Source organism: Cryptomeria japonica, chromosome 8, assembly GCF_030272615.1.
Source record: "Cryptomeria japonica chromosome 8, Sugi_1.0, whole genome shotgun sequence".
Lineage (NCBI taxonomy): Eukaryota > Viridiplantae > Streptophyta > Pinopsida > Cupressales > Cupressaceae > Cryptomeria > Cryptomeria japonica.
This window is the reverse complement of record NC_081412.1, coordinates 728274598-728288167: the sequence shown is the minus strand read 5'-3', so window position 1 is coordinate 728288167 and position 13570 is coordinate 728274598.

The window sequence follows — 13570 nt, the reverse complement described above, 5'->3', positions numbered from 1 at the left end:
ATTGTTTCAAAGAAGATAAGATGAACTGATACAGAGTTGCCCCAAGATGGGAATGATATGCCCCCTCGAGAAATTGGATGAAAATGTCTGAAAAGATTGCAAACAATCTCTCGATAAGAAAGACAAGATAGAATGGATTGACCGGATAAAGTGATAGAGTCATGGGATAAAGAAGGCTGACTCGGAAAATGAAGGCCAAGGCTAGGGTAGGCTATAAGATAGACCACGGGAAAAAGACATCCTCATTGTCATCTACACATTCACAAGATCAAAGTACAAAGCGAGAAAAGAGCAGCAGCAGTCAGCAGCGATGGCTTTCGTACACAGATTCGACCGCGTTTGACGATTTCAGAGGCCAGTAGAGGCAGGAGAGCCAGTAAGTACCACAAAACCTCCTCGTAATTTGACGCATTTTCTTTTGTCATTAATGCATGCCGAATAGAGCAATAAATGCGCTTAGAAGTAGGGTACAAAAAATTCAAAAACCGAGAAACCGCGTCTGCGTCAGTGTCAGGCGCATCTGTGTCCGACAGGCGCGTCTGTGTCGGTGTCAGGCACGTCTATGTCTGGAACCACGTTTGTGCAAAATGCGGGCGTGTCTACGTCCTTCAGGGGCGTTTATGTTGCAAAGTCACGTTTGTGAACAAAATAGGCATGTTTATGTCAAACAGGTGCGTTTGTGTTGTTTAGGTGCGCTTGTGCAGTCTATAGGCATGTTTGTGAGTTAGAAACGCGTTTATGTTTGAAAAAATGCAAGGTTTTTGTCTTCTAGGTCAAATCAGTAGTTCTGTGATGAACATACGCTGTCGATTGGATAAGCTGCTGAGAGGATACACTCAAGCAGGTCCTCTAGGAAGACTAGGATAGATCAAGGCACTTTGTGATGAACAGGGAGCACCAGGATAGAGTACTTTGTGATGAACAGGGAGTACCCAAAGTATGAGCAGCACTTTGTGATGAACAGGGAGTGCAAAATGTGAGTAACACTTTGTGATGAATAGGGAGTGTCACACACGTAGTACTTTGTGATGAATAGGGAGTACTACTAGGATAGAAGCAACACTTTGTGATGAATAGTGAGTGTCACTAAGATAGATAACCATATGCATTTAGATAAAAGGTAGCATTTTGTGATGAACAGTGAATGCCATGATGACTGACATGATTGATTTGCTTGACTGCAGGAGTATTTGCCTATGCTAAAGTCATGGGAGAGATTCCCGTCGACACAGAGGTTGCAACCGGAGTTGTTGTTTCAGGATAGAGCTCCTATCAAGGAGATGGGTTTGAGACACGTGCTATATGTGCCTGAGTTTCAAGCAAACATGGGTTTGCTGACTGCGCTGGCCGAGAGATGGCATTCAGAGACTTGCACATTCCATTTGCTGATGGGTGAGATGATAGTCACCTTGAGGATGTTTACAGGATTTTGCATATACCGATTGATGGAGATCTGATTCCATATGATCGTGATGGAGACAGAGAGGCTTTGAGATGGGTGTTTCAAGATCCCGGCCTAGAGATGAGAGCAGGACATGTGGCATGGGACACCATGATCGCGATAGGGTTAGCCTTGCCAGCTATGATCGGAGGAGCTATCGATGGGTTCCTATGTCTGGACAGGGCGACACGGGGGTTGGCAGTGGGCTGGGGAGGAGCACTGGAGACACTGGTTATGCAGCACACCAGATATGTGTGGGGTCCATGTGTGTTGGCCCACCTATATTATGAGCTGCACCAGTTTGTATACCATGGATCAGTGGGACTGGGTTGTGGAGTGACACTACTGCAGGTTTGGGCGTACGAGCATCTGCCTATTACACAACCGATACATTTCAGAGGGAGAGGTCATGGATGGAGTTTTGTTCATCTATATGACATGATCACTTCGCAGCTGCGGATTGACAGGTTAGAGCATTGGCGACGAGTGATAGATGACATTGACGTAGTCATCTGGAGGTCGTATCTGGGATGCGAGGAGTGGGAGGATGATGCAGTAGAGCTACCCTACACCTTCCAGAGTAGGTATCTGATTGGGCAGATGCCCTATATACTAGAGAGATAGCTAGTGGATAGAGTATGTAGGCAGTATGGCAGGATCCAGAGGATGCCACGAGGCTCAGGTATGTATGCCCGTACAGTTAGGGATCAGGTACAGTATGGGTCCTCCACCACCACCAGATAGGGGGGATAGGCAGGGTGATCCTGGGGTGGGTCCTTCGAGGGCTCATATTCCATCGAGGCCAGGTGGCTTCGAGGGAGGGAGTTCATCATAGCCATAGAGGGCTCCGTTGTATCAGTATTTGTATCATTTTTGTATTGTAGACACCTGCGGGTGATTGTAGCCATATGATTTTTTTTTGACATCATTGTATCATGACACTTTTGATTATATGTATGAGATGATTCATTTTTGCAGCAGCTATATGCATGTGTACCTATGTGATGAGATGTTCTTATGATGTATGTTCTATGTGATGGATGCAAATATGTATATGATGCAATGCAATATTTTTGTTCTTTTATGTTGTATATGTGATGCATGATGCAAATGTGAATGTATGTAATGCAGATGAATATGATAATGCAAATGTAAATTGTGCTAACAGGTGTTGTGTGCAGGATGTGATGCAATTGTGATATCTATATGTATGTATGAAATGCTTATATGTGGTAATGCAGGTGCAAACTACATGAAATGCAAATGTTTTTGGTGTGTCATTATACTCAGTCATGTGATAGCAGGCTACATGGACTCAAGAAGGACAATGGAAGTCAATCAAGAAAGGAGGATGAAAGATAGAAGAAATGAACGTGAAAGAGATTCTTGTGTGTTATCATCATTGAGCTTTATTATGGCAAGTAGGTTATGACAATCGAGGCATATGTTTAACTCAGAAAGTCATTGTACCCATTTGCATGGAGATAAGACAATCACAAACAAGGAATGCCCCAATTCATACTAGACTCATAGTGTCCTCATATCCTTGGACAAGTCATAGCATTACTAAGAGACAATCCACAAACAACAAATGCAAATAGGTGATGATACCCCATCCTCACCTTTCTAGTCAAAGACATCCTAGAGATAGAATCTCCAGTCAAAGACATCCCGGAAAAGCTAAAAGACATGTCACCAAAATAAAGATGAAATCAAAAGAAAACCAAGACTCGACACCAACATCCATTGTAGTCCTCAAGTTTAGTGTCTCTTGTCACTTGTATAAGTCAAATTTTGATTGTGGTCACAATGTTTACTTTCACAAAAAGGATAGATAGCACTGAACCATATGTTGTCTGAGTCTATTGAAAGATTTGATTTGTTGAAGCCCATTGTTGTTGTTGTCTCATTTGAAACTGACTGAATCCATGAAGCTGATACTTTATTGTAGAGAAGATGAAACTTTATTACAGACTGGCGATGCAAATGTTGCTTTATTGCGGATTGTGCACGAATAGACTGAAGGAAGCTGGAAGAAACTGTACTCCTCAGAACGTGTGATGTTCTTAGTTCCACACCTATTACTAGACATAGGATTTGCCTTAGCCACAGATAGGATCTGATTTATTATGGATGGAAAGGGAGGTTTTATTATGAATGGCTAACCAATCTTGGGTAGATCAATAACAAGCCATGATGGGAATGGGTAAGTTTATTGTGAGTGAATAGGTTGTGAGTGTGTGCAATGTGAAGTGATGAAAGTGAATCCTGAAGGAGGGAGGAGCAATGTCTCTACGCATGGCGCTGGTGACCCATTTTTCACCATGGTACTTGCCCAGGACGCCACCAAAGTGATTTTCACCATTGGACGAAATTATTTCTCTTTACTTTTTTTATTTTTCAATTTTTTTTGTTGTCACAAGGCGCCTATTTGCCAGGTTTTCACCAAGTAACGATTTTTTTGTTTTTATGATTTTTTTGTATTTTTGAATTTTTTTTGATTTTTTTTGTATTTTTCAATTAGGATATTCCGAAGAGCTATGTGTAGAACTTGCGAAGGTGCATGTTGTTGATAAGATCCTCCAAAGGTTCACCTTCTGTAGTTGAGAGCTGATATGCCCCAAATCCATAGGCTACTGTAACGATGTAAGGACCAAGCCAATTTGGTTTAAACGTGCCCCTCTTCTCTCTATCTTGTTGATTTTTAGGATTTTCTTTGAGAACCAAGTCACCCACCTGAAATGTGTGAGGCTTCACCTTATGATTGTAGTTGCATTGTTCCTTGACTGAATGATGTGTAGCTTGATTGAATGTCTTCCTCGATGAAGGAACTGGGATAGAATTACTAGTGTGTGGACTACACAAGCCCGTATGCGTGTCACCTGAAGAAATTTGGGCATCCCTGATAACAAAGTCCTTTGAGGAAGCTCCATTAAAGGTCCATGATGTATCGCCAGAAGGGAAAGGATGTGTGGAACAAGTGGATGAGTGATGGAGGCTTATGATTGTGAAAAGAAGTGAAAGTAGGATAGCATGATGGAGACTTAAGATCAACAAGTATGCTTTTTGACTTGAAATTTTAGAACTTTTGCCCCCAGTTATTTTGATATTAGAGGAGAACAACTCTTGTTATTTTTTCTTCATAGGATTTTTATCCTTGACTTTGATTTTTGCAGAGTCCAATAGATTTTGATTTTGATTTGGACTAAAGGACTTCTCTCTATTTTTGACTTTTAGATTTTTCTTTTCAAAGCTTGATTTTTGATCCCCAATGAGTAAGGGCTTTTGTAATTCTTGTTGATCCAAGTCTGGGAGCGGAGTGGAAATGGAATGAGTGGATGAAATGGTAAGGCTATGTGAGTTATCAAGAGGGTTGGCAATAGACTTAATAGATTCTTTGTTGGAACCACTCTTAGGACTATTGATATCAAGAGTTGCTTGCACTGTTAGAGGAGATTTGCATTCGGACTTAGTAGCCACAACACTAGGTGGTTCACACCCAATTCCTTGGTCTTGCATATTGCTTGTAGATTTTTCTTGTCGACTGAATACCTTAGGAGATAGTGGGAGTTGATCAACATGAAAGATATACTCACATCCCATGTCTTTAATATTGAACTTTTCTTTGAGCTCTGTTTGCTTTGATGTAGAAGCTTTTAAGGATTCTGGATCCACATATGCTGAAGATGGAATAGCTTCTCGATTAGCTGGAATTGTTATTTCTGATCTAGGTCACAGATTGTTGCAATATATGAATGGATTTGGATCTGCTTTGACGGTCACTTCAACTCCATTGTGTGGAAACTTGATACATCGATGATATGTAGATGGGACTGCTCTCATCTCATGAATCCAAGGACATCCTAGCAATATGTTGTATGTGAGATCTAAATCTAGGACTTGACAAACCACATCCTTTGTAACTGGCCCAACTCTGAGAGGTAAGGTGACTGTGCCCTTGGATGAATGCTCTTCATCGTCATATGCCTTGATGGTGATTTTGTTTGTAGAATTCACAGCTTTATCAGAATATCCCAATTGTTTAATTGTGCTCAATGTACAAATGTTTAGACCTGCTCCTCCATCTATCAGGACTCATTTGATTCTATGCTTGTGTATGAAGGCTTCAATGTGTAATGGTGCATTATGTGGCTGACTTATGGAGGTGTCATCGACTTCTATGAATGTAAGGGAGTGTGGAATGGAAAGGTATCCCACCATGGCTTGAAACTGGTCCACGTTCAGATCAGTAGGAACGGCGGTGTCTCTCAAGATTTTGTCGAGAATAGCTTTATGAGTGGGGGATATGTGTAAGAGCTCAAGAATGGAGATGAGTGCGGGTGTCTTCCCTAATTGTTCTACAAGGTCATACTCAGGCTTGGTTGATGAAGAAGCAGTGTTTTTAGTTGGAGCACCTTGCAAAGTGATTTTACCTCGACGAGTTGTAACATGACATTCAAAGGTAGGTTCGGAAGAAGATCCAACACCTTTTAGGACAATCTTGGGTCTCTGGGTAGAATTCTCAGACGCTTTGTCCTTGATGATAATAGTAGAGACGTAATTGTCCATCGAGATGTGATTGATAGTTGAATCATAGTTATAGGGTGCTCTAGTATAGTTGGCCTGATCATCTGTGACTTTGGCTTTTCCCTTGTCATGCTTTGAGAATGGTTCATTAAACATCTCATGCTCTTGATTAGATGAGTGTCCCTCAATCTCAATATCACCTCTATCAATGAGATCTTGCACAATGTTCTTCAGTCAATGGCAATTTCCTGTCTTATGACCCTTGCTTTTATGAAATTCACAATACTCATCATCATTCCACCAATTTGGTTTGACCTTTGGTTCATATGGAGGAAAATCTGGAACTGTGATCACTTTGTTTGCCACAAGCTTTTTGAAGACTGATTCAAGTGGTTCTCCCAATGGGGTGTACTTCCTTCATGGTCTAGAAGTTGTTTGAGTATTCACTTGATTGTTTGTAGAACTTGATCCCGAAAAGATGAATTTGGGTCGCACTGTGTTGGCATCAACAACACCATCATTGACTGTGTTTTTGTTTTTATTCCAAAATCTTGGCTTGTCTTTTCCTTTAAAGTCATCTTTGTTTTCCTTGAATATCTTAATGAATCCTTGTTCAATTAGGACCTTCTCTGTTGCGAAGCCCTTTTCAATAACATCCTTGAAGGTGGACAAATAAGCTTTCCTTAGATCATAGCCAATGTCCTTGTTAACATTTTGAGTGAACATTTCTACCATTTGTTTCTGTGGAATTTCACAAGAGCATCTGCTAGCTAGATTTCTCCATCTTTGTAAAAATGACGCAAAAGATTCTCCTTCTTTTTGCTTAGTATTGCACAAAGTAGTGACTGAGACATCTGTCTCTATATTGTAAGACAAATGCTGAATAAATGCCTCTGCTAAGTCACCCAATGACTTAATACTAGGTGGTAATTGAGAGAACCATTCCATAGCTTGATCGCCTAAGCTTTGTGGGAACAATCTCATCAAATATGTTTCTTCTGCCGCTACCTCAATGCAGGCTATGAAAAATTGTCTTATGTGTGCCTTGGGGTCTCCTTTTCCTCTATACTTGTCAAATTTTGGCGTCACAAAGTGTGCAGGAAATGGAGGCATTGGAATGCTCTTGTCAAATGGATAAGGACATATGTCTCTCATAGTGTATGTTGGTTTTGGTGTATTCATGTCCTCCATTTTCTTTTGTAAATCTCTGATTTGTTGCTCCAAATTGCTCTTAGGTGGAGATCGACTTCTTGTAGCATACCCCATATTTGAGACACCAATTTGAGGAGGAGCTTGTTGCATGTATGGATGATATTGATCATACACATGTTCATATGGAGGAGGTCTATATTGATGCGGCATATAGGGAGCACTTGGTATAGCTTCATGTTGAGGAACCCCATATCTATTTTGCGCATGTATACCATATTCTATAGGCATGTCATGTTCTATTGTGTCCAAATTTTGAGCATGCCTTTGAATGTCCAATTGTTTTGCTTGATCCATAGCTTGAGCATGTGATTGAGCATATCTGTCTGCATAAGACTTCCATAATGGTCTTCAAAGGTAAGTATCATATGTTTGACCATGTGCATGTGGGACTTTTGGTTTTTGAAGTAAAGTTGATGGTTATTCAGGTACCATATGCAGTCCTCTATTTCCTCCACTATTAGGTCTCCTTTGATCCATGTTGGAGTGAGTTTGTTGCAAAGGTCGGTTTTCCATAAGTTGAGACATGTCAAAGTCATGAGGTATTTTAGCTCCACTTTGTGCCATCATGTGTAAGAAGTATTGTCGATCCCTCCTCATTATTTCTTCAACCAATCTATTGAAATGGCGATTCATAATGGATTCTTCTACATCTCCTGAATGTATTGAAAAGTTGTCCACATTGTCATTGTGTGTAGCATTGTTGTTTGTAGTGTCTGCGTTTTCCACATTTGGAATGTTTCTATAAACATCCATGTCAGGCAATGTAGTGTGCTCAGGATTGAAAAATAAATCATTGTCATACTCATAAGAACTCATGTTTGCAGACTCTTGAGCCTCTTTAGCTTTTCTCCTAGATTTTTGAAGATGGGTTTCAACCATTAACTAGGTATTGACCAGGATGTGAGAGACTAGATGAAAATGGAAAGACTATGGAAGACCAAGAGTTGTATGGAGTGTAAATGATTTTGAGGTGTACTTGCAATGTCCAAAGTGTAAGACCAAGTATGTATGTAGTAGAGTAGGTGTGACTTCCAAAGAGAGGATAGTTTCTCTTGATGAGGTAAGCTAACCTTGACTCTAAGTAAGACCAAATGAGACCCAAAGGTAAGAAACCTTGATGAGGGACCACTTAGCAAAGTGTTGTTGTATGTAGTGTGTTGACAAAGTATGATGAGGACAAGCAAGTGACCTTTTGACTCAAGTTTAGACAATTGTGAATGTAATGAGAGATGTAAAGCAATGATGGACTATGTGAGACCCAAAGACAGGTTGAATGCTAGATGAAACCTGAAGAAACAACCTAGGAAGCTCAAGTATTCCGAAACTGATTTCTTTTGTTTGCTGGACTATAAAAATTTTCAATTCTGGACACAGATGCTTCTGTATACTTCATAGACGCAATTCCAAGACACAGACATGTCTCTGTTCGACACAGACATTGCTAGACACACAGACACTATTATGCCCTTCATAGATGCGCTTAGATGACTCAGACGTGGTTAAAACAGACACAGACGCATTTCTGTAAACTTCGTGCAATTTTCCAGTCTGTGAAGTTGTTTTGTTGTGACCAAATCCGACTGTTTGACTGTTTTTCGTGACAAGAGGACACAATGTTGATGAGGACTCAATGTTTGCAAGTGTTTAGACTCCAAAAGTGTGTTGTTTGATGTAAAATGTTTTGCATACACTTGAAGACACAAAAGACACAATGTTTTGTTGTTTGGTCTTGAATGTTTGAATGTTTAACATAAGACAAGCACAATTCTTATGGCTGGCTAAGACAATAGTTGTTGATCCCACATAGGGTTTTACCCCCGAGGCTATGCTATTCAGAGCTGATACTTAGATGCTTGACCTCACTGGCTCCACCCTTGGCACTCACTTCTCGGGTCAGCCAAGCATCAGTCCCCATGAAAACTCCCCATGGCAAACTTTGTATCTCTACTAAGAATTGTATGTGTGTGGGCCGCTACCAGAGGTCCGACCTCCTGCCCCAACAACTAGAAGGATTTGGGCTTCTAAAACAAAAAGGTGCTAGTTAGGGTATCTGCTCATGTGGCCATACATGCGGCACTTTCAGCTCTGTAAATATAGAAGGCTCCCAGCCGGTAGGGGTTACGCCCTACAAATGATCAAATAAATTTGATCAAACGGGTTTATGGGGAGACATAGTGTCGGTATGAACTAATCAGCACACGTTATTCATAGTTTTCACCATGAATACATTTGATTATAGTGGTTCAGATGAGGTGGGTTTTCCTTGCTACCACTTGGGTCATTCTCTTCTCACTAGTAGTCCTAATGACCACATGGGAAGACAGGCCCTCTAAAGATTAAACAAAAAGAGCCTATTGCTCTAGACACAAAAGACAATGATTCAATTTTAGTGCACCAATTGAAGTGTTTGCTAGTCTATGAAAACAAGGCACACAATAAAAATCTAAAAACCCTTGCCAAGGACCTACAACAAAGATTTGTTAGTAGTTTGGATTGTTTCAAATGATGACCCCTTCCTGCAAGCACACAAGTTAGGTAAATTTTAGAAACCCAAAAGACTTTGTGAAAGAGGGGCCTTCAACAAAAATGTTTTTTTTTTTGCTTCCAAGACAAGCTGCATAAACTTAGTTAGCTAGATCTGAAAGGGTTAGTCCAAAAATAAACCAGATCTGAAACCCTAAGTGCGAAATCCAAAAATTGAATCAATGAAAATTTGAAAATTTCAAAACAGTAAATACACAGACACTGTTACCCACAACACAGACGCGTCTGGATGACATAGATGTGGTTTTGTGACTCATAGATGCACTTTAAAATCACAGACGCCCTTCTCCAATGCAGACGCAGGTATATTTAAACATAGACGTGTTTCTAAATCAATAAAACTTGTCGAAAGCACAGATGCGATTCCAGATTCTGCAGACGTGCCTGAAAATCAAAGACGCAATCCGAAAGTTCGCAGACACGAAAAAACCTAAAATGCCGTCGAAAAATGTCCAATCTGCAACTTCAAAAATGCAAAATCTGCAAAAAGAAAGTTAAAAGCAAAGGGACAAGAGTCCCACCGGGCATGCCAAAATGTTTATGGTGAAAATGGATAACAATAATAACAAGATTGAAAGGCTAAATGAATCCAACTACAAAAACCCTAGCCTAACAACAACAAAGATCCACCATAACATATGAAGATTACCTAAGACAATGCAAAATAAAACAAAATCACAAAGATTATACCATCACATGTCCAATAGGGTTTTGATCTCCATTCTTCCTATCTCCATTGATCTTGCTTGATATATTTGCTCTCAGATTTTATATGCATAAGAGCTCAACAAAGAACGGAATGTGGTTGCAAGTAGGATTGTAATGTAGTCAATTGATCAAATTGTTAGGATGAATAGTGATTAGAATGATTCATTAGGGTTTGATAATGAAGAAGGCATCTCCTTAAATAGAAGACACAATATGAAATGGAGGGTTAAGATTGAGAGGTGTAAAAAGAGAGGTCGGCTAGGATTAGAGGGTAGGTAGAAGAAATAGTAAAATAATGAAAGAGGTAGGTAGTGTAGGAATTAAGAGATGAATGACATGTGTCATGTGTAGAAAAGGCTAATGAATTAATTAAATAAATAAAGATTTATTTAATAAATAGAAGAAGTAGGATAATTAAATAAATAAGATATTTACTTAATTAGAAAAAGGATAATTTAAATAAATAAATGTATTTATTTAAATGAGAAATAAGGCTAGAAGAGGATAAATGAATTAATTAAATAAATAAAGATTTATTTAATTAATAGAAGAATTAGGCTTAGATAATTAAATAAATAAAATATTTATTTAATTAGACTGGACAATTTTGGGTGTCTACAAGATCTAACCTACAATATTTTGTTAGGACAACCCTGGATACATGAAATGCAAGCAGTACCTTCTACATATCACCAGTGTGTCAAATTTCCTTATGATGGACAAGAAATCTCTGTATCAGCTGATCATAATCCATTTCAACATTGCAACGCAATGGGGGCAACCCAAGACAGTTTGGTTCCTCATAATAGAGAAAAGCAGTGATCCTTGACATCAGATCTACAAACAGCAAAGCCCAACTCCTTGTTTGAAGACTTCAAGCAGAAGATGCAAATCAAGGACAAAGGCATGGGAGAATACTCTTTGGAGCCTTTATGTTTGGCCAAATTGCCAACATCACCTAGATCGCATGGATTGCCTACTACGTCAACACATCTGGCCACTCAGCCCATCACTAAATTTGATGGTACCTTCATCCAATTAGATACTCTAGCACATGAATCAGAGGACAAGGACATTCTTAGCTGGTTATACAAAGATGAAGAAGAAAATCATAGAGCAGCCGCTCTGGACATTGTTCTACCGACACACCTGTATGAAAAAGGATACTTGATCATGAAACAAATGGGATATGACGGTAAAGGACCTATTGAGAAATGCAAGGAAGGAGTCACTAAACCTATAGATCTTCCTTCACAACCTAGTAGAGACAAAGGAAGATTGGGTTCTAAACTCACGTTCCTATTAAAAAAGCTGCCCAGAACAACTACAAAACCTCAATGGAAGGTAAAGAAGAATTACAAAGAAGAATCTTGGTAGGAGGCACTCTTTGAATCTGCAGAAACAATCTGCAAGGCATGGGAACGTCAAGATCAGAAGTTGCATTAGAGAAAGCCTCTAAATCATAAGAAGGCCATATCTATAGCAGTATCTCATATTCAAACACCAATGTCTCAAGAACAAATCATGTCATCTCCAGATACCGTTATTCCTCCCTGAGGAAGCACAGTCTATGAACAAATCCAGAAAGTAGAAGACGGATCGGACACAGAATCAACACAAAATATCAAAATGGTATCCATCATCAAATTTTTTTTTTCACCATACAACATAACTGTTTACAGCACAGATATAATCTGGGATGATGCCTATGAGACAGATTCAAATGAATATGAATGGGGTACCTGCTCCAATGCTACTACAAATATCCTGGATGATACTGATTCTATATCCCTTTCTCAAGAAGAACATATCACAGAAGATAGACCTCTTGAATTTGGACCACAACATATCTATGACACCAAGGCAAGTAAATAGGAATATTACGAACAAGTCTATGTGGAAGATGATACCATCGAAGACCTTGATGAAACCTTAGACTTCTTTAAAACCACGACCAATCATGATGAAAACTCTGTCCTAACGCTTACAATAACAGAGCTTGATCCACCCAATGATTCCTTATCACTTATCTTTCCTGACCTCATCGACTGGGATGAACCTGAAACCCATGATCTACCAATTTTCCCAGATGATGAATCTATTATCCATTACCTATGTACCGCAAATCTCAAAACAGGCTCTACCAGTGAACAACGTAATGATGTCTGCCGAACAAGGAGTGCCAAGTCTCTCAGTCACAAAAATAAACCAAATAAAGGATCTGATGCTGAAAACCAGTCAATGGCAGCTTTAGATCACAAAAAAGTAAAAATAAAGGATGCATCTGAAGGTGAAAACCTTTTTAAGGCACCTGATGATGGGAGACTTGACACTCTTCCTCAGCACTTTCATGAGCGATCACCCATTTTGATTGAGCCCACTCAATCAATCAACATTGGTACCACAGAAGCAGCTAGAAACATACACCTTACAAAATCTCTGACAGAGGAAGAAAGATTAGCATTCATCCTCTTCTTTAAAGGACAACAAATTAACTTTGCTTGGTCATATGCCGATATGCCTAGAGTAGATCCACACTTAATCATGCATCACTTATCCATTTATACAAGAGTTAAGCCAGTCAAGCAAAAGCTACGAAAAATGAATCTACAAGTGGCACTCATGGTCAAAACTGAACTAAAGAAATTATTAGACGTTGGATTCATCCGACCCATTGACTATGCAAAATGGATTTCCAACATCGTTCCAGTATCAAAACTAGATGGTAGTATTAGAATATGTATTGACTTTAGGGACATCAACAAAGCTTGTCCAAAAGATGACTTTCCTCTACCCAATATCGACATAATTATAGATCTCACAGCAGGCCATGCAATACTCTCCCTAATGGACGATTTCTTAGGCTATAATCAAATAAAAATAGCTCCTAAAGATCAAGATAAAATAGCCTTCACCTGTCCTTGGGGAACGTACTGTTGGAATGTTATGCCTTTTAGCTTAAAGAATACAAGGGCCACTTATCAAAGAGCAATGACAACAATATTCCATGACATGATGCACACATTTATGGAAGACTATGTGGATGATTTACTAGCTAAATCCTTCACTAGAGCCGAACATCTTGGCATCCTAACCAAGATTTTTGATCGATTGGTGAAATTCCAAGTCAGACTCAAC